Genomic DNA, 19,232 nt, shown 5'->3' on the forward strand with positions numbered 1-19,232 from the left:
TCTAGCAACAAAAGACAAAATAACTGTGTTGTCAATAATGCAGCTTAAACTTGCTTTTTTCCCTTTTTTCCCCCTTTCTTTCCCCTTTTTTTGGGGGGGGGGGTGGGTTTTGGATAATTTTACTTTTTTACATCAGACTGCACATATTATACAAATGCTTCTGCCTCTGGTTTGATTTGTGTCTTACCTAATGTACACAGTTCCAAACCCTTTTGCCATGTTCTGTTTTAAAAGCTAATAAACCAGGCTCCAAGTTTGTGTTTAATATCACCTGATAGTTTCAGTGACAATTGAAATTTATTCTGAGCATGCATTCCAGACTTGTTTTTCTGAGACCCATTGGTTTGACACTGGGATTTTGGGGGTTTTGGGACTGTATGGGCAGATCTTATACTCTGTATTTTCTTTAGTGTGTTTTGTTGTTTCATTTTTGCCATGTTCTTCCACTGCAGCTTTTGGAATTGGTTGTTCTGGCTGTGACAGCCCTCAACAGCTTTCACTTTCTCACTTCATTCTTGGTTTCATCTCTTCCCCCATATAATTTTGTCTTCCCCTGATGCTTGACAAAAGAGCCACAAGTTGACCACATCCTTAATTGTCCATTCATTTTGCAAGGAGCAGATTGCTTAGTAGTTTTTAATGAAGAAACTGAAATGTAACCACCCATAAGAAAGTAGCAGAGGAATAGTCATCTTAATATTCTGACTGTAAAATACTGGAGAAAACAGTTCTGTGTTCATGAAATCCTCTCTCTCTCAGTCAAGCCTCAGAGGAAGGAGGTAAATTGGCCACCAGGTTGGCAATTGCATTTAAAAGGGTTTTAATGTTTCTGAGAGAAACCAGACTGTCCACATGCTCACACACTTTACACACTTCACTTGGAGCACTGCCAGGCCAGCAAGGTGATACTGAACCCAGGCTAGCAAGAAGCAAATGAACTGTCACAGCATTTACAGCTGGGAAACTGCAGGGAAATCTCAGCTCTGTTATCACAGAAGCCAGAAGGAGAGATAAAGGAGTCATTTTAGTGTAGACACTAAAAGAGGCATGTTTAGCTTTATGTTCTTGGTGTTCTGTTCTTTCTGTGCATTTCCTGAGTATTTCAGCTGAAGAAGAAAAGATTTTCTTTTTCCTAGTGTTGTCCTAAATGCAGCCAACAGTCAAGCTCTGCTTTGTGCAGGAATCAGTTGAGAAAACCTTATCAAGTTGTGTTCCAGCCTGGAAAAGTGTCTGAGAATTACACTGGCAAGGAGTGACTGCCCTTGTGATTTGTTCTTTAATTATTTCTCCTTCCATTCTTCCATGGAGAGCCCCATTGCTAATGAGGGCTGCAGACAGACTGATGTGCATCTGCCTTTTTCCTTTCTCCTCTCCCTTCTTAGCCAGGCCTAGTGACCATCTAAAGTTGTAGAGTGGCCATGTCCCTGGAGTTTTAGCCATAGCTTTCATACTGGCACTCTTCTACTATCAATAAATAAATAAATAAGACTGTGATTGTGAAATGAGAATAAATTAGAAACTGCTACATTCCAATGTTTGACAGTCCTAGAAGCCCTGATGGCTCAAGAAAGTGGAGGTTTCAAGTGGCAGTGCTGCTAAGCTGTCCTCAAATGTGTTTCTTCTTGGAACTGAAACTCAAGTCATGCCGAATGTGTCCATTGGCACATCTGCATCCTCACTTTTTTAGGGCTGGGATATTTGAGGTTTGTTGTACTTGGCATGAATCAAGCAGTCAGAGGGATCACAGCTACCTCTCATGGAGCTTGCTACCTCCACCAGTGGGCTGGTGCTCCATTTCTCTCCAATATTTGAAAATAATGTTTTATCTCAACTGCCATTTATCTGGCCACCTGACTTTAGAAAGAAATAACCAGCACCTTCAGCTTTTCCCACTCACCCTGAATTCCATTTTAGTGTCAACTTTCAGAAGAATGCAAATCTTAACCTAGGAGCCAAACTTCAGCCTCAGATTTCGCCTTCAAAAAGAAAAAAAAGAAAAACACAAACCCAACAGCCTTTGGAGTCAGTAGGAGAGATTTTTTTTGTGTGTCATACAATTATTCATAGCTGTGCAGAGCAGATGTTGACAATTAGGAGAGAACAGAGGCTGGTCTGTGGTCTGTGGTTCACGTGGGTAGATGAAGGCTCGAGGCTGCGGCGATTTCCTGTCAGCGCGAGCAGGTCCTGGGGGCTGCAGCCCAGTCCAAGTGTACAAAGTCACTTTTGTTGGCCTTGGTTCTGTCCCTGGGCTGAAAGAGTGATGGTGCTAGAAGGCCCAGTGTTCTGCTCTGAGAGATCTATGTCCATTGATAGAAAATTACGGGGTTGAAAACTTTTTATGGATTTTGTTTCTTCGCTAGATGTTTGCCTCCTCCTTTTAGAAAGCACAGAACAGCTGACCCTTTCATTTACTGCAGGAATTGCCACTGTGTCATGTCACATTTTAATCCTTTTAGCTTGAACCATATTTAAAGCACAGTCCCTCCCAAATTTGAATGTATTTTTACACAGTTACTTACATGGAAGCAGTTTCCTGCAAATTAAACTTGATGAAGTGTTATCCTTTTGCCTTCAGAGCCATTTTCTGTAAAATTCTGGTGGTTGCAGGTGACCTGGGGCACCTCTGCTGTTGTCAGCACTGCTTGGCTTGATTGTGTAAATAGGAATTTCCCAGTAGTTAATTTTTGCTGTGGCTCATTTTGTCTCTTACCTGAATGGGTTTCTTGAAGTAATGATGGTGTTAATGCCATATTCAATGAATTCCCATTTTCCTCTTTGCTGCTAGAGCTGTATAAATAATCATGTATTAGTGATGGAAAATGAGAAACATTTTTGTCTGCAAAGAAGTACTTCTGATCTTCTAGTTTGGCAGGTGCAGGCAGTGATGGAGGAATCATCCCTGGTCCTTTGGGAGGCCATGGTCAGAGGAGAATGAACAAAACCAGCTTAGTGGAAGGAGAGGAAACTTTGTGGACCCTGTTGCTATTCAGGATCAGAGAGATGGTTTGTAGGATTTGAAACAAACAAACAAAAAGAAATTTCTGGTGCTCTGCCATATGTTAAATTCACTCTTTCATGGCCTTCACAGCCGAGCTGCAGCCATGGAATGTGAGCACGTTAATGTCAAGTTGCAGTGATTGGGTCTGTCATCCTGCTGCTCTGCACAAGGCAGGATGCTATTGAACACAAATGGAGCATTGATAAAATGACAAAAGCAAAGCATAAAAATATTTCTTAAATGGCTGAAGCAGTATCTGTAGTAAATACATGTTTTGTTGTTCAGGAACAAGAAATTATTTTCTGTCTGACAGGATAGCATGCATTTCACTGCTGCCTGAGAACTGGGTCCCTGTGATAAGAATCTCACTCAAAGCTTGGGTTGCTTGGGCTTCTTTTTTTTTTTGTTTTCATCAAGTAGGTAATGTGAATAATTTTAGAATAAAGAGGAAGGAAGAAATTACATGCCTCAGTGGCAAGCATGTGTTCTCTGATACTTTAGTTTCAAGTTCTGTATTGAGGAGAGGTGAAGTCCAAAATCTCCTTTTATAGCAGGATACCAGGTGCAAGCAGCCAGACATAGAACTCAATTCAACTTTTCTCTTCAGTGAAAATTATAACACAGCTTCAGCCTTGATGGCAAACTGCCACTGCTGTGGCAGGGCTTGTGTTAATTTGGTAGGAATAATAAATAAGCATTGCTCACAGATACACATTTTTAGTGTGAAAGATGCCAGTGCATCCAGGATGGAAGTCCTGGTGAAGGAGAACTCTTGGAGCAGCCACAGCCAGGGCACTGACACCCTGAGCCCTCTAAAGGCAAGACAATTAAGGATTGGTAATTAAGAGTTGCTGTAAAAACCTAAAGCTACTTGTGTCAGACCACATACCCAGAATGGGTCATGCCAAGGAATTTATTTACCTGCAAATTACCTGAAAACTGTCCATTGTTTCCTTCTGATCGTGGATCAACAGCCAAATATTTGCTGGCCAAGTTAGAATCTTTCCAAAATTGCACAGAATTCCAAGCTGAAGAGTTGTTTTGCAGGAAGGAGCCTGATGTTGTGTGTCCCCCCATGACACTGGACTTATTGTTGCTGTCTGTACAATTTTGGATGAATGGCCTGAAGTGGAATCTTTTCTCAGTTCTGACCTCTTACCAGAGAGCTCCATAAACACAACTAATACATTTTACAAGGAAATAAACTTCTTTCTAAAACCAAGCTGTGAAGCTATTGCTTCACATATTCTGAAAGCTGTTTGAATTTCCATTTGGGATTTGATATATTTGGTTAATTTTTTTCCTGGCAACTTTGGGGACTGTAGAATGTAGAAATGTCACCACCATCAGCAAATCAAAAATTTTACTGTCTGTTTTTAATGATAATATAAATAACAGGTTTTGGCTTTTTTAACTTCTGTCAAACCCTTTTTTAAAGCAAAAATATGTTATTTGGACTCAGATCTGTGACTGTCCATAACCATGTGTGAGCAACTGGCAAAGAGAAGTAACTTTTCTACCTTTTACAAAAACCAGAGCCTTATTCAGGCTTTCAGAATTACCTTTTAAAATGTGTTTTAACTCTGCCTGTCTGAATTTGACCTGCTTTGCCAAGGAATTGTCTTGCCATGCCCTGATGGGCAGATGTGTGTTTGCACTGGCATTAAGTGCTGTTAAATATTTGCTGTTATTTCAGGGCTTCTCGTTGTCAGGAATTTACCAATAATGAGGGCTCTGGATTTTATGTCCCCATATAGGCTGTGTATGCAAATCTTGTGCCATTTATAGTGATTTACTCAGCAGCTGGTTTAACTTTGGGCATCTTTTGACCACAACTTTACATTTGTTGCTGTTAATGAATTTTCAATATTTCATTTAGGAAAAGTGCTTCTTCTCAATGGTTTTGGGCAATGTCACAGGGCTGGCACAAATTTATTTCAAATACACTCCTGGTAGATGTGCTTGTATTAGCATGAAAATTTAATGCCTTTTTTTGGTTTTGAAGAGAAAATAGGTAAATGTTGCTTTTGTATCTTCTATTTGTAATTTATCTTGACAGCTACTCCTGTGCTCTGCTGTTATTCTTTCCTCCTTTACCAGGTTTCAAGCCTCCAAATTTGATCTTTTAAGTGTTGGTTTTTATGGAAATTTGTATGTACACAGCTGCTAGAAAATAAGAGAGCATGTGCCTGTGAAAAATGACTGATTACCAAATAAGCTTCCCAAACTGAAGTCTGGAAAAACAGGGCTTTCCAAGCAGGCTAGAGGTTTATTGGAAAGGAAGAAAGCAAGACCATTTGAGTGCTTTGCACAGCTGTTTTAACAGAGTTATTTCATCCCTGTGATTCCGTAGAATAATTTGATGCCAAAAGTAACACATCAATTTTTTAAAATTTGTTTTGAATCAGTGGCATATATAAAATTAGTTTCATGTGGTCAAAAACTTCTGCATTCTGGAACAAAATGACCAAAAGTTTAGCTCATCTTGCACTGGTAAAATGCTGCAGCTCAGTGACAGCTCTATTTTCTGAATAATGCAGTAAACATGAGACTTTCCTGACCATAAGTAGGAGGAACAGACACATTTTGCCCTTCCTAACTGCCAGGTTGGGGTTTTAAAATATTTTCACTAACAATGAGCATAATAAAAATCTTGCTTTAAATTGAAGGGTGAACCTTTTAGATTCTTTCACAAATTAAATACCTGTACTAAGCAAAAATGTCATTTCTTGGGTGTAGATCAGCAGATCCTGCTTTCACATCTCCATGCCTGTAGGTGCCTAGTTCTTGATTTCCACCATCAGAGATGTGTAAGGAATATTTAATAACATCCAGCTCCAGTGGAGGGGATGAGGTTCTCCATCCATGTGTTGGGAGATGTCTGATGACAAAGAGAACACATGCTCCAGGTAGAAGTGCAGCAGATGCCAAACAGCTGGGAATCATCAGTGCTCTGTCCTGGAAGAAATGAGAACCTTTAAGCCTGAATGGAAGAAAGATTTGTTTGTTTGTTTGTCTTAGTACAAAACTGACTGGTTTAACCCTTTCTCTCCACTGCTAATTGCAAGCATCTACCCTTAGATTAATAAAGTTTATCTTACCCTTAGATTAATAAAGAATTCTTCTGGCTGCCTGTCCCTCTTAAAGCCCTTCAAAATCTCATTAGAAGTCAGTAAAAACAAAGTGTCACTTTAGAAGTCAGATCCTGCTTTGGCTCTGGTAATGTCCCTTGGCATTAAGTGCCTGTAAGTGCCTGACCTTCCCACCCAGCAACATAAACAGCTCCAGGAACACCAGGAACACCCTGGCTGTGCCTGTCCAGCCATGGGGCTTTGGGTCCTGCTGCTCTTCAGTCCCATCATTTTCATGTTTTGTTGGCCTCTTCTGCTGCCTCTTCACCATTCTCAGTCCATGGTTTTTCCTCCTTTGGCAGATGATTTTTTGTATCCCCTGTGTTCCTCCTCTTCTGTCCATCAGCCACCCTCCCTCCCAGAATTCTCTGTTCCATCTATAAAGGCATATTTTGGAATGCAGTTAGACAACAAAATGCCTCTTTTTCCTTAGCCTTTGATTGTTTTCCATCAGAAATGAATAGTTTTAAACCTAAATACTTCCCCAGGCATGAATGGCTTTCCCTCTCTCATCCTGACAGCTTCTTTATGCTGTTGCAAGGTCCAGCAGTCTTTTTGCTGAACTCAGCATGGAATTTCTGAGCCCTGGTGCACAAGTGCTCTCCAGACACACACACAGAGCATTCCTGGGTGCTTGCTGTGAACCTTTGGAGCATATCCCAAATTTAATGGAATGGTTTGCTCTGTCCAACAAGTGAGGCTGCCAGAGGCCAGGAATGGGATGAGAAATGTGGTGTGTGTGGGGTGGTTTTCAGAGAATCCATAGAAAAAAAGGGTTGGGAAGCTCACTGGAGTTATAAAAGTTGTCCTGAGAGAAATGGGAGGGAAGAGTCTGAAACAAGAGGAGTTCAAGAGAGGTGACTGATATGCCTGAGGCTGAGGGGAAAAGGCAAAATTAGCAAAATTGTCTGCCCTGGAAATGGAAATTGCCAAATCTTTTCCAGTCTCTTGCTGTGAGAAATAGATTTGTAAGGAAATCTTAAAACTTAAGAGAAAGTTCACATTGTTTTGTGACATGTAAACACTGAGATAAGGTGTGCTGGCTTAGGAAGGCCATGGAATAGAGATGACATTGTGGAGAGAGAAACTGAACCAGAAACAAGTTTCAAAAAGTTTCAAAATAAAGCCTTACAAAAAGACCAGATATTTTAGAGAATTAGAACTTTGAAAGATGCATTATGACAGGAGTACATGAGGAAAAATATAGGTGATTAATGTTAGAAGTGATAACAGCATTGTGTAGCAAAAGCTAATAGGATAAAAACATTTAAAAAGTATTGTAACCAAGAAAAACATGAATATTCTGATGGGATTACATTAAGTTTTACATCTTTTATGTCTTACTATTCATCAAGACTAATAATAGAATAAAATCTTTTAAAACACCTCTCAATTACCCCATCTCTGTAAAAACTAGGAAAACCAAGATCTTGAGTTGCTTTTAGAGGTTTATTCATGAGCTTGGTGAGCCATTAAAAATGCAATATTAGCACTCAGACATAGGTTGCAATGGTAAAACAACACTGATGGAAATGTAATGATTTCTTGATGAAAAATGCAGGTTAAGGTTGGAACTAACAATCTGTGTAACTGTTTCTGGGTTATTTTCCTGCTCTGACATTCAAACTGCTTTTCTGTCCCTTGGGAGCTGAGGCATGAAGACTGAATGAGTGAGTTTGGGTGGGAGCTCCTCACATGTGTGGATCAAAGGGACTGGCTCTGAAAGCCTCACTCACTCACTGGCACTGGGGCACTTTGTCTCCAAAGGCAGCTTGGAATTCTGTGTTTGCAATATAATTATGAAATCATTATTGACACTAAGCAAAGAAATAGGTTTTTTTCAATTTTGTAAAAAAATATGAATCGAAGTTTTCTGAGTTTCAGTGGTATTTTTGATGAATGCAAATGTATCAAAATAAGATTATTCAGTATTTTGCCTACTTTTTCAGCTTCTATTCAGGTCCAAATTAGTGTCTCTGTTCTTATTGCAGAATCAGGCTGACTGATATCATAAAAGAACTGGAGTTTTTTGTATTTTAAGGCATGCATTTTACTAGCTAGTATATTTACACAGGACACATAAGATTATTATTAGAAGCCAGTAGATTGAGGGTTTATTTGACTTTTTCTTTTTTTTTTTCTGGCAAGACAGTTGTAGCAATATTAACAAGTGTTTTGTATGCTAGAGAATTTAGGAAGTGCTCTCTTAGTGGATGATGATTTATTCTTGCAAGGTAAGGATTTGGACTTGATGATCCTCGTGTGTCTCTTCCAACTCTGGATATTCTCTGATTCATTTCAAGAGACTTTAAATGGACTTGCTTTGGTTGCATTTCCTTGATCCACTACAGGATTGGGTCTCAAGCAGTTCTTTTTGTGCATCAGAATCAAAGGAAACACATGATGCTGCTCAGATGCAGCAACTGTCAACAGTTGTTTGAGAGAATTTGGGAGAAGCCATGCTAGACTTTAAGGTGGTAATTACATGACAGCAGCTGGCAGTGCTTATTTTCCTGGTGTTGTGTTATGAAATAATCAAAGCATCATTTTTTGAGTTATTTAATGAGATGAAAACCCTACCAAAAAACCATCAGTGTTGTGGAAGTAGATGGAGAAAAACAGAGTCCTTGAGGCTGTGCTGCAGAGAGCTGTGTCCTTCATAAGTAGGAGTCCAACAAATTCAGCATAGAGCAGAGAACATTAAAAACTACTTTTTCTTGTTGGAAAAGGAAAGTAGCCCCATCACCTACTGCTGGGGCAGAATGCCCCTCTGCTGTTCCTTTCCACTCCAGCCTGTGCTTTGGAGAACAAGTCCTGTTCCACTTTGCTCAGCTGGATCCCACACTCAGCAGATTTTAGAAGGTTTTTCATCAAGGCACACACTAAAGCAAATCCTTTTTGCTCACAGCTTAGAGTCCTACTTTCATGGAACTCAGGGGCTGTTTTTTCACAGCCTGATCTTCCTTGCAGCCTTCTCACCACAGACTCATCACATGCACTGAGAGGTTACCATTGCATTTGTCTGAGGGAGAAAAAAAAGATAAAGAAAAATATTTTTCTGATTTGTATAGAGCCAAGATAGTTTCTGTTGATTGCCTGGGGTCTTTAGAGAACCTTCCACAGTTCAGGGTATTTCTGGGTCAGTGATTTCTCTGTTTTGATGGTGGAAAGTGTATAGACATATGCTCCAGTGCTTTTATATTGTGTTTGCTTCTGTTTCCTCCTAGGCCTTTGAGAAAGAAGCTGAGGGATGTTTGGAGGGAAGGTTGGATTTTTTCTGTGGAGTTGACATAGTTAGGCACACTCTAATAAGGACTGATGATAGAAAACTCCCTGAAAAGGAGAAGAAAATGATGTTTCTAAAAGCCCACAGTGTGTATTTCCAGAAGAATTGAGGGAGAGGCTGAGTGCAAGAAGATGAGGTAGCCACAGGGAGATGGGCTTCTCTTTTTGTCACTGGGCTTCTCTGTCATGTCTGGCATCTTTGAGCCACAATGAGATAGGATTTATGTATTTCTCTGTCTTCATGGTGGGGAATTATGGATGAATTCCAGCTTGTTCTGTGTGTGTTGTGTCTGCTCTTTGAAGGTTGGGTTAAAATGTGCCATTTCTAGGAGTTTATTGAAGCAGATATTTTGGTGAGAGCAGCTGTCACAGTGCCCTGAGAAGTCTGTGGTGCTCCCCCTCTGTTCTTTCCCCCTGTGATGTCCTGCAAATTCTTCCTTTTGTTATCTTCTTTTGTTATTTTTATTTAATTATTATATAAATAATTATATAGACTATTATATCTAATATATACAATCTATTATATATAATATAAATATTATATAAGACAAATTTTTTCTTTAATTTTTGTATATGGCATTCAGAGGAAGGACTAATATGTGATCAATTTGTCAGCAGGTTTAATACTTATATAAATATTCACCCTGTGTCTCTAGATCCTTGTTCTTTGGCTTTCTCATGCAGATCCCTGCATGGCAGTGTCTCAGAAGTATTAGCAAACCCCAGCTACATTCCACTGGAGGGTTGATTTATGTTTCACTTCATGGCCAAAGTAAAGAATGAACTGAAAGCAGAATCCAGTGCCATCTACACTTTGGATGTGGTTTTTGGATTGTAGATCTGTGTTGCCAAAAAAAAAAACAAAACAAACCCACCCCAACAAACCAACTTAAAAAGAAATCTTGTGATAAATTAAAACCCACACTCCTAATTCACTCACTATTGTGTGATTATACAGGAGCTGGCTGGACACTGACAGTGTGAAAAGCCAAAAAGAACTTCTCCTTGTGGGATCTTTCCAAGTGTTTCCCTCAGCTGCTTCTGTAACAATAAATAAACACAGGACAATAAAAAACAAGGATAAAATGATGGAGCCTAAATCCCTTGATTACAAGGTTTATATAATGGGTAAAACTATTCAGAAGATAAGGATTGTGAAAAAAATCCTCTCTTTTTTAGTGAAGGTGCTTCATTCTATGTGTAGTACAACCAGTTTTGGAAAGAATGAAATGTAATCTCATCCTGAGAAATGGATGTGATAAATCTTCAGAAAATAGTGAGCCACTGTCCATAGGAAAAGTACAGTCTGTGCTTCCAGGGCATTTCCCAAGATAAATTTCCCTCATGAATGAGGTCCTTAGTTGTTGAAAGGAATCTAAAATAGAAGACACATCAGGTCTTCCAAGTTGAAAACTCCATCAGAGAGTTCATTATTATGCACATAAGATCAGCTGCTCTAAGGTTTAGTCCATGTGTCAGCTTTTATTTTTTTTTTTTCTGTAGTAATGTTTGTCCTGAATTTGGTCAGCTGCATAAACTTAAAACAAATCTATAGATGTGGTGAATTTGAGCACCAGAAGGAAGTGGGGGGTTTTTAGGGTTTCTTTTTCTGGTAAAGCAAGTGGTCAGCCTTATTGTTCTGTGTCTCAAAAAAAAAATAAACCCCAAGATGTGAAGGAAATTATCAGTGGTAAATGTTGGCCACCTTTTGGCCATGGTAATAATTATGAAGCAGATAAAGAATTTGTTTCTGGCATCCCACCAGGATTCAGGAGTGCAGCATTTCCAAATTTCTGGTTCTCACCAAGCAGAGTGGTCCTGTCTCCTTGATTTCAGGGGAAATGAAGACTTCGATGAGATCTGCAGCAAAAGCAGAATTGGGATTAGAATGATAACCTCCACTTTACTCACTTGGAGTATTTTATATGTGGGATTAAAAGTAAAATATGATCTGGGCTGAGGTAATATATAATTTCCAGATTAGCCTGATTTGACTTTGAGCACCAAATCCAGCTGTGGTTGGAAATCTGCAGTAACCATGTGATCAGTAAGTCATTGCTGTTTACAGATGAACCAAGTGCAGCTTTGATATCCAGTATTTTTTTCATTATTAAGTATTTTTTCATTATTAATTTTATCATTATTAAGTAGAACTGTGTTTGTAGAGAACTACTGAGAGCTGCCCTTGCTGTGGAAGGCACCTTGGCAGGACTCATGGCTGGCAGCAGGGGATATCTGATGTTATCAGAACATTTAGGAGCTGTTCCCCCTGTGTGTGCTGCACAGAAAAGGGCACAGCATGGTCACAGGTTGTTTTTCATGACAACCTTTAAGGCTGTGTTGCAGATACTTTGCATTACCTACAAAATACATCTGGAAAAACTGTGAAAATAAGAGAGGTGATTGCATAGGAGATTTCTAATTAATAGTGATACTGGAAGTAGTTGACAGGAAACATTGCAAACTACCTTTTATTTTCATACAGTTGTAAAGCAAACTTGTGTGTGTTCATTTCTGCTCCTAGTTGGTCTAAACAGGGCAGCAGTGCTGTTTTTATTTTGTAATGCAGCATCATTCATCATAAAGTTTGTCTTAGAGTAAACACCTGATTGAATTTACAACAGATTGAATTCTGTATTTAAATGCACTCAACTGCATTTTTAAGCTGTAATTCTTTGGATATTTTAGTTTACAAAGGTTCTACCCCCTCTCTCTCCTTTCTTCAGGATCCCTCCCATTTCCTTGCTGCTGCAAGGGTTTAGCTGACTTCTTGATGAGCCAGCTCAGCTCTTCACAAAGAAAAGACACAAAGGTTTTCCTGTTTGTTTAATGGCAAGGTGTGGAGGAGCAGCACAGAGGTGGGAGGAGGCAGAAACCAGGCAGGTGTTCATGAAATTGTTGTAGGGGTGCAGCCAAAGGTTCCTGAAGAGCTGCTGAGCTTGTCTAAGAACTCACTCCCATCCAAAACTTGACTTCCAGCAGGAGCCCAGCACCCTCCCTCGAGCTATTTCTCTTGCTTGTCCTCTCCTGAAGGAGCTGGCTGATGTTCCTGGGCTGGTAGGAGATAAAGAGAGAAAAATAAATGGTTTTTAGCTTTGTTAACAAGCTGAACTGGACAGCAGTGCTGTAAGAAGGGAAGTCAAGGGGAATGTGTGGCCAGGAGGGGAAGAGCAGCAAATCCTTCTGAGAGGCTCAGGTGCAGCTCCAGCAGCTCAGGCAGCCCTGCAGAGCTTCACGTTGTGGAGCAGCCACAGAACACAGCAGAGCTGATCAGCAGAGCTGATCTCATGGCCTGCTGCCACCAAACCATCCAGCCAAGATCCTCTTCCTCTCACTTCCTTTTTTCTCTCTCCCTTTTTGCCAGCCTAGCAAAGTGAGTCAGTCCAGCTTGGAGCTGAAGGAGGGCCAAAAGCAGGGCCAGGGAGGGGCTGGGCAGCTGGGGCCAGGGAGGGGTGCTGGCTATGGGGAGCATGGGGCTGCTCTTCCCCTTTGCCTGTGGGTCAGTGCTGCCCAACTCCTGGTGCAGCACTTTCACTCAAATCAGCTGACAGGAGTTAGTTATTTCTCCAAATTTCACTCTGCTTTGCCTTGGTGAGTAGTCAGAGTGATCAGCACCTCTTCCTTGCTTCTCTGTCTAATGTCACCAGGTTCTGTCACTCTCACCCTCTAACACAGTGGTTTTCAGCTCTTATACTCACCCTAGATATGCATCAAGAACCAGAATAAAGCAAATTTGTTCTTAAAATTACTCTTGATCATTGCAGCTTATCTGATGTATTGTATATGCACATTATTCTCAAGCGAAAAGGAAGGGAATTAAATCTTGATTCACAAATACATGAATATATATTCATGAATATATTCTGCTTTTGTTTTAGCATTGTATTAATGGTGTGAGGTGGAGCAGGTAGGTGAAGGGTAATCTTGATGTTTGCAGCATGTTCAGAGGAAGACTTAAAGGTCATATTTTTTTAAAAAAGAAGTTTAAACCAAGCTAGCATCTATATTTAAGAAGAAGAAAAGATAACCTATATGTTTCAATTTCCTGTTTAAAGGACAGTCTGGCAAAGCCAGCAGAGAGGTTTAGCTGGAGGGGGGAGGTGATGGTGATGGTGACTTTTCTAACAGGCTGTTTATACAGTAAAGTACCAGACAAAAAAAGACTGGGAATGGTGTAGCTATTTCAGGAGAACACAGGGGAGTGGTTCCTGTCCAGCCAGTCTTTCACAGTAACTGATTATGGTTTTTAATATCCTTTCTAAATATCATATAATATATAAAACATAATATATGTTTTGTAGGTGGACAGAGCATGTTGTGTTTCTTTGCTGCTGCTTAGAGGACAGATTTCTCTGCAATGCCAACTGTTTGTCTGGCTTCACTTTCACAGTCACATTTCTCTGAAGGCTTCCAGCAACTCACCATCATCCCTTTCACAGAGAAACAAACAGCACAAGGCAGAATCCAGGGCTGGGGGAAAGGTCCACCTTGAGTTTCAGCCACAGGAGGATGTGAGGGGTTTTCACAAGTGAGGTGAGGTAGGCAGTGATTTAACAGAGCATTTTCAGCCCTTTTGCTCTGATGCCTTTTTTTGTACCTTTCATCCCTTTTGGTGCCTTGTTTTGTACCTTGTCAGCCCTTTTGCTCTGGTATGTGGGACCCTTTGAGCTGGCAGTGGGGATGTGTCTGAATTTACAGTATTCTTGCACTCTGAGTGAAACCTACCTGACATTTGTCTATTGAAAAACTTCAGTGGCATCACCCCCTCAAGTGTTTTTCCTTTTCTTTTCCTCCATCAGTTTGAGCTGCTCTTAGCTTGATGTTATATGAAGAAAACACCTCTTAAAGGGCAGATATCTTTATTAACTGCTAGCAAAGATTGCTGCTGATGCAGAGGAATAAAATGCATACTATCAGTTTATCTTGCAAAGAAACTGATCATCTCCATGATACTGAAATACCTCTAGGTATTGATTTATTCACAGATAATCCAAATACATTCTCTTAACATTACTTTTAATCTATTCTGTTTATTTCCTACCAATTCCTACTTCATGTTTTTTTGGCATAGGGGAATGTAACTGCTCCTTGTTAGGAAATCACTATTATATCTGGAAATTTGGGTGATTACTGTGATTTCTCCCTTCAGAAAATAATTTGTAATTTGGCTTTAGTTTTGTTAGGAGGTGTAGAAGATGTGTGTTCTCAGTGTGCCCTCCATTAGACCAATGCCCCTGGATTAAATCAAAGGTACACACTTTTGAGAGGCTTCTTGGGGAAATTGTAGAGCTAATTTGAAGTAAGTATTTGGGGGGAAAAAGAGAAAGTGAAGTATTTCATGCAGTAGAAGCTTAGTCTTACCTAACAAAATGGATTTTCAGAAAGTGGAAGGGATCAAACTCTAAAGAAGTGAACCAATCCCTTCCTAATCGATGGAATTTTAATTTACTTGTTTAGAAAGCATAACAGTGGTTATGGAAACAAGCATTTAAAAGCACTTTAAAATCACCAGGGCATCTAAGGAATTTGAGACACCTGTAGTCCTTGTATAATACTAATTGATATCTGTGAAGACTTTATGAAATCTGCACAAAAGATAGAATTTTGAGTGGCTTAAACCTTTATTTTCCATTCAGTACTGACAAGAAGTTGCTGAAGTTTCTCTCCTCCCTCTGGTCTGTCCCCTTTAACCTCTGAGTTACTGAACTGGATGGAAATGTATGAATCAATTAAACATTGCTGAGAGCTTCAAGGGCTCTAAATAAAGTCAGAGGTGCACACTGAAGTTTCTGAGAGCTTTTCTAACTTTCTTAGAGCTCTTCAAAAATCAAAAGCAAATTATATTTCTACTTGTATCCAGGGTAGGACTGAGCCCAGTGGCAAGATAAAAAATCCAAACAACTGGAGGCAGCAGATGCAGTTCTGCACCTGCAGGCACTGGGTGTTTTCCAGATGTTTGTGTGCACATATATACAGATATTTATGTGTCATTTCAGGTACACAGCAAAGCTGTGGAATATATTCACTGGGAAAAATTCCCAGTAAATACAGGGGAAATAAGTATTTACAATGTTCTCTTTCAGATAGAATAGATGAAAGTAGAAGAGAAATAGCAGAAGTTATGTAATGTAGGTGATGATTTGGAGGTGTTAAATCTGACAGGAATCATTTCAGTTAGGAACTACTGTTAGAGAAACCTTAGACATTGACACTCTGTGTGTCACCTCACTGATTACTGGTAGTGGTTCTTGTCATGTTTTTGGCAATATGCAAAATAATGCCTTTTCCTCTTAAATGCTGTGTGTGTAGAGCAGGAGACAAAAGCACTTAAGTGGGTATGTGGCTCTTGTTTACTTTCTTTGTAACAGCTCTCTAATTAAATTCTCCTTCTGGTTATGTTGTGCAGGCAGCAGAACATCAGAATTACTGGATATGTTTATTCTGCTGCAGAAGCTTTGGGTTGTTCCAGTAAATTTATTTTCTCCTCAGTTTTACATGTTCCAACTGTCATTTCTGTGACTGTAGCTATGTAGAATCCAAAGCCAGGCCTTGAGGATCTGGCAGTTGTAATGTCCCTCTCATGCCTCATTCCCAGAGGAAGGAGACACCTCTGCATTTGGGGTCTATTAAATATTGTAGTTTTTCGTGGGACATGGTTTGACTGGGCTGTTAGAGTGAGTGATGGGACAAATGGCCATATTGGCTTTCACTGGGCAGCACAGGAAAGTTCTGTATGGATTTTAAAATAGTAATTCATCTTGCAAGTACCCATAGAAGCCTTATTTGGCAGCTCATTGTTTAAATCCTTTAATCTTGGGAATTTGCCCTTATGTTAGATTTCCAGCAAAGCTCTTCTCCTACAGTTTGTGCTGTTAGTTTAATATCATCACAGCTTGAGGTGCCTTGTTCCATAATCCTCTATAAAAAGCACTGCTAGCCTCTTGGGAATGCATTTCTGTGCATGACATTTTTAATTTGAGCTGACTTCTTCAGTTTTGTATTGGGAAACACGATGGATCTGATCTGATTTCCATCACTAAACTGTGGCAGGCAGATTGAGAAGCAGAACACCTCGGTGTGCAGGGTTCACAGCTGCAGCAAAAATTCAGGGTGGATTAAGGCAAGATGCATAGCTCCAGGTGAGGAACTTGTATGTGAGTCCCAGGCCAATCACCTGTGAGAAAACCTGGGAAACTGGAGAAAATGTGGGAAACTGCCACGGGTGGTCAAGGGCACAGAACAACTTCTGTAGAATCATCGAATCCTGGGATGGTTTTGCTTGTAAGGGGCCTTAAAGCTCATCCAGCTCCAACACCTTCCACTGTCCCAGGCTGCTCAGAGCCCCATCCAGGTGGCCTTGGACATGCCCAGGGATGGGGCAGCCATCCCTGGGTGTGTCCAAGGCCACGTGGATGTGTTGTTGGTGCTGGAGATTTCTGTGTCTCAAGACACAGCCACAGGCTCGTGACTGGCAGTGCTGCCTCTGCCTGCTGGTGAAGTGGATGTGAGGATGAGTTGCAAAGGTTGTCAGATGAAAATGGATCAAGTTTTCAGCTGGGAATGGTTGGTGTGGCTGCCTAGCCAAAATGTGTGTGCCTTCCAGAGATGAGTGAGCAGATGAGAGCACAGTTCAGTCTTGTTGAGTCCACTTGGGGCTTTTCATCTGCTTCAAAGTGCTTTGAATGGAGACAAAGACTGGACTTATGCAGCTTTCCTATTATTAGTCCTAATAGTTTATCTGAATTTTCAGGTGGGTGAAGCTGATTATTTGTTGTTGACAGAAGGACTGTGTAGGGAACTTGTCCTAACAAGCAGTAATTGTGTGATTAGGAGAGTTTCATAAAGAAGAGGAATTCTGATTCATTCATAGGACTAGGTTTGTTGACAGTTAATGTCATTTGCATTGAATGAAATCTATCAGTGTTGATTATATTTTCAAGCTATTTGGTAGTGCTGGTATTCTGAAGCATTATTGTTTGCATCTAAGACCAAAGTTAAGACCTGAAGAGATCAGGAAATATTCCTAAAAAAATTAAAACTTGATTTTAATATCTCAACTTTGATACTTTGTAGTATGATTAGACTGTAGAATTACAGAAACTCTTTTGCTAAGAAATAATTCACATTTTGAAAAGGGCATTTTGTGATTTCCATCGTTATGAACTATTATAATTGTTTTCATAAATGAAACTGGACAGCACTGATGTATTTATAGTCACAGATTTGTTACCAATGTCACTTGTTTTATTCACACATTGCATTTCTTTGCTTTGGCAAGAGCAGTGCAGGGCCCTAGAAATCATCTATTACACTGGAAGGGAACAGTACAAAATATAACTTGTAATATACAATATTTCTTTTCCTAGCAAAAGTTTTCTAAGATAAAAATTGTGATAACTCTCAGCTTATAACTGTTAAGGTAAATATTGTAGATTTCATAAGGAAAAAATAAACTATTACTAAAATGCAAATGTAACCAATACAGATGTGTTACTAGTCCAGGATTTTTACCATTTATATGTTTATAGCTATGTAGGACTATTCTTTGTCTATTCAAAAATAATCTTCTGATCCAGATAATAAAATTATCACTCTCTAATTGTACCCTCTGCCTCCACATTAGATAAAATTAAGTTAGTTAGTTTTTTACTGGGGTCTATTTCTTGGTCAGGCATATAAATTAACTGTCAAAATTGACTTCCATTTTGACAGGAAATCGTTTTCTTCTAATGGAGCATAATTTATGATCTAAATACATGCTGAATCAGGCATTGTAATGCAGATGACCTAGTGGCCCTGTATGATTTCTGAAGCTTGGCCTTGAATACAAGTTCTTACTTAAAAAAGGGAGGGAAGAAGGGCAAACTGGGGAGAAATTCCCACAGCTCAAAATATTTCTAAAGCTGCCTAACAAAGCAGCTTTAGCTCTCTGTATAAAGCTTTCTCTAAGCAACTTGGTGGGTCTGGCATAAGTATCAACTTTGAACAAGATTTTCATTTCTAATCTCTTTTCCTGTCTCAATACTGAATTATGTTCAGAGTTTTCAGATCATGCTTGCCACAGTGGGGCAGGGGGAAGCTGCCAAAGCCTCAGGGAGAGCTCTGTATTGATTACTGAGAGCAGGCAGACTTCTGACCTGCTGGAATTGCACTGGAACCACTCGTGGCAGTGGCTCCTAAGAGAAATAAAATATTTAACTCATCTCTTGAAGTGATACTCTATTTAAACTGTTCTCTTTTTAGGTCCTATTCTTGTATCACAAACTTCTGTCATAGCTTAGGAAATACATGATGGATGCAAACAGTGCAAACAAAAAGGGGGATTTTGGATCATGAGGTGTGCACTTTTATTGTTGACTTTTTCTGTCATCAGCATGTTCCTGAAGCATTTATTATGATTTTTTAAAAAGCACCTGTCTGATTGGTATTCAAATATTTGCAATATTCTGCTTGTAAGTGAAAACATTCATGGCCACTGGATCTTTGGATTCAAAGTCTTAGAACAGAACTTCAACAGCTGGGTCTTGTTGCTGCAGGTATTTTCCTATCCAGAAACACAGAGGTCTCATGGCCAGCCTGACATCTCTGAAATGGGTCCATTTGGCAGTGGGATGTTTGTTAGATAATCACAATTAGGGTGCATGTGCACAGTAAATTAAGCACAAGGTGATGTCACCTCGTGCATGTTTGTTTCAGTGGTCACTCAAGTGACCTGAAGGACCAAATGGTTTCTCCACTGCAAGAAAATGCAGTTTTCTTGTCCAAGTTTTAGGGAGATTGGAGAAGCTGAGCCCTGCTCCTGTGATACTGGCACAGGA

General features: G+C 39.9%; 1 protein-coding gene across 15 annotated transcripts in view; it reads left to right on the forward strand.

The window, feature by feature from the left end:
• The window catches only part of B3GNTL1 (UDP-GlcNAc:betaGal beta-1,3-N-acetylglucosaminyltransferase like 1), a 108,044-nt gene that overhangs the window by 37,563 nt on the left and 51,249 nt on the right, over positions 1–19,232 (forward strand). The window lies entirely within an intron of this gene.

This window comes from Haemorhous mexicanus, chromosome 20 (genome assembly GCF_027477595.1).
Source record: "Haemorhous mexicanus isolate bHaeMex1 chromosome 20, bHaeMex1.pri, whole genome shotgun sequence".
Lineage (NCBI taxonomy): Eukaryota > Metazoa > Chordata > Aves > Passeriformes > Fringillidae > Haemorhous > Haemorhous mexicanus.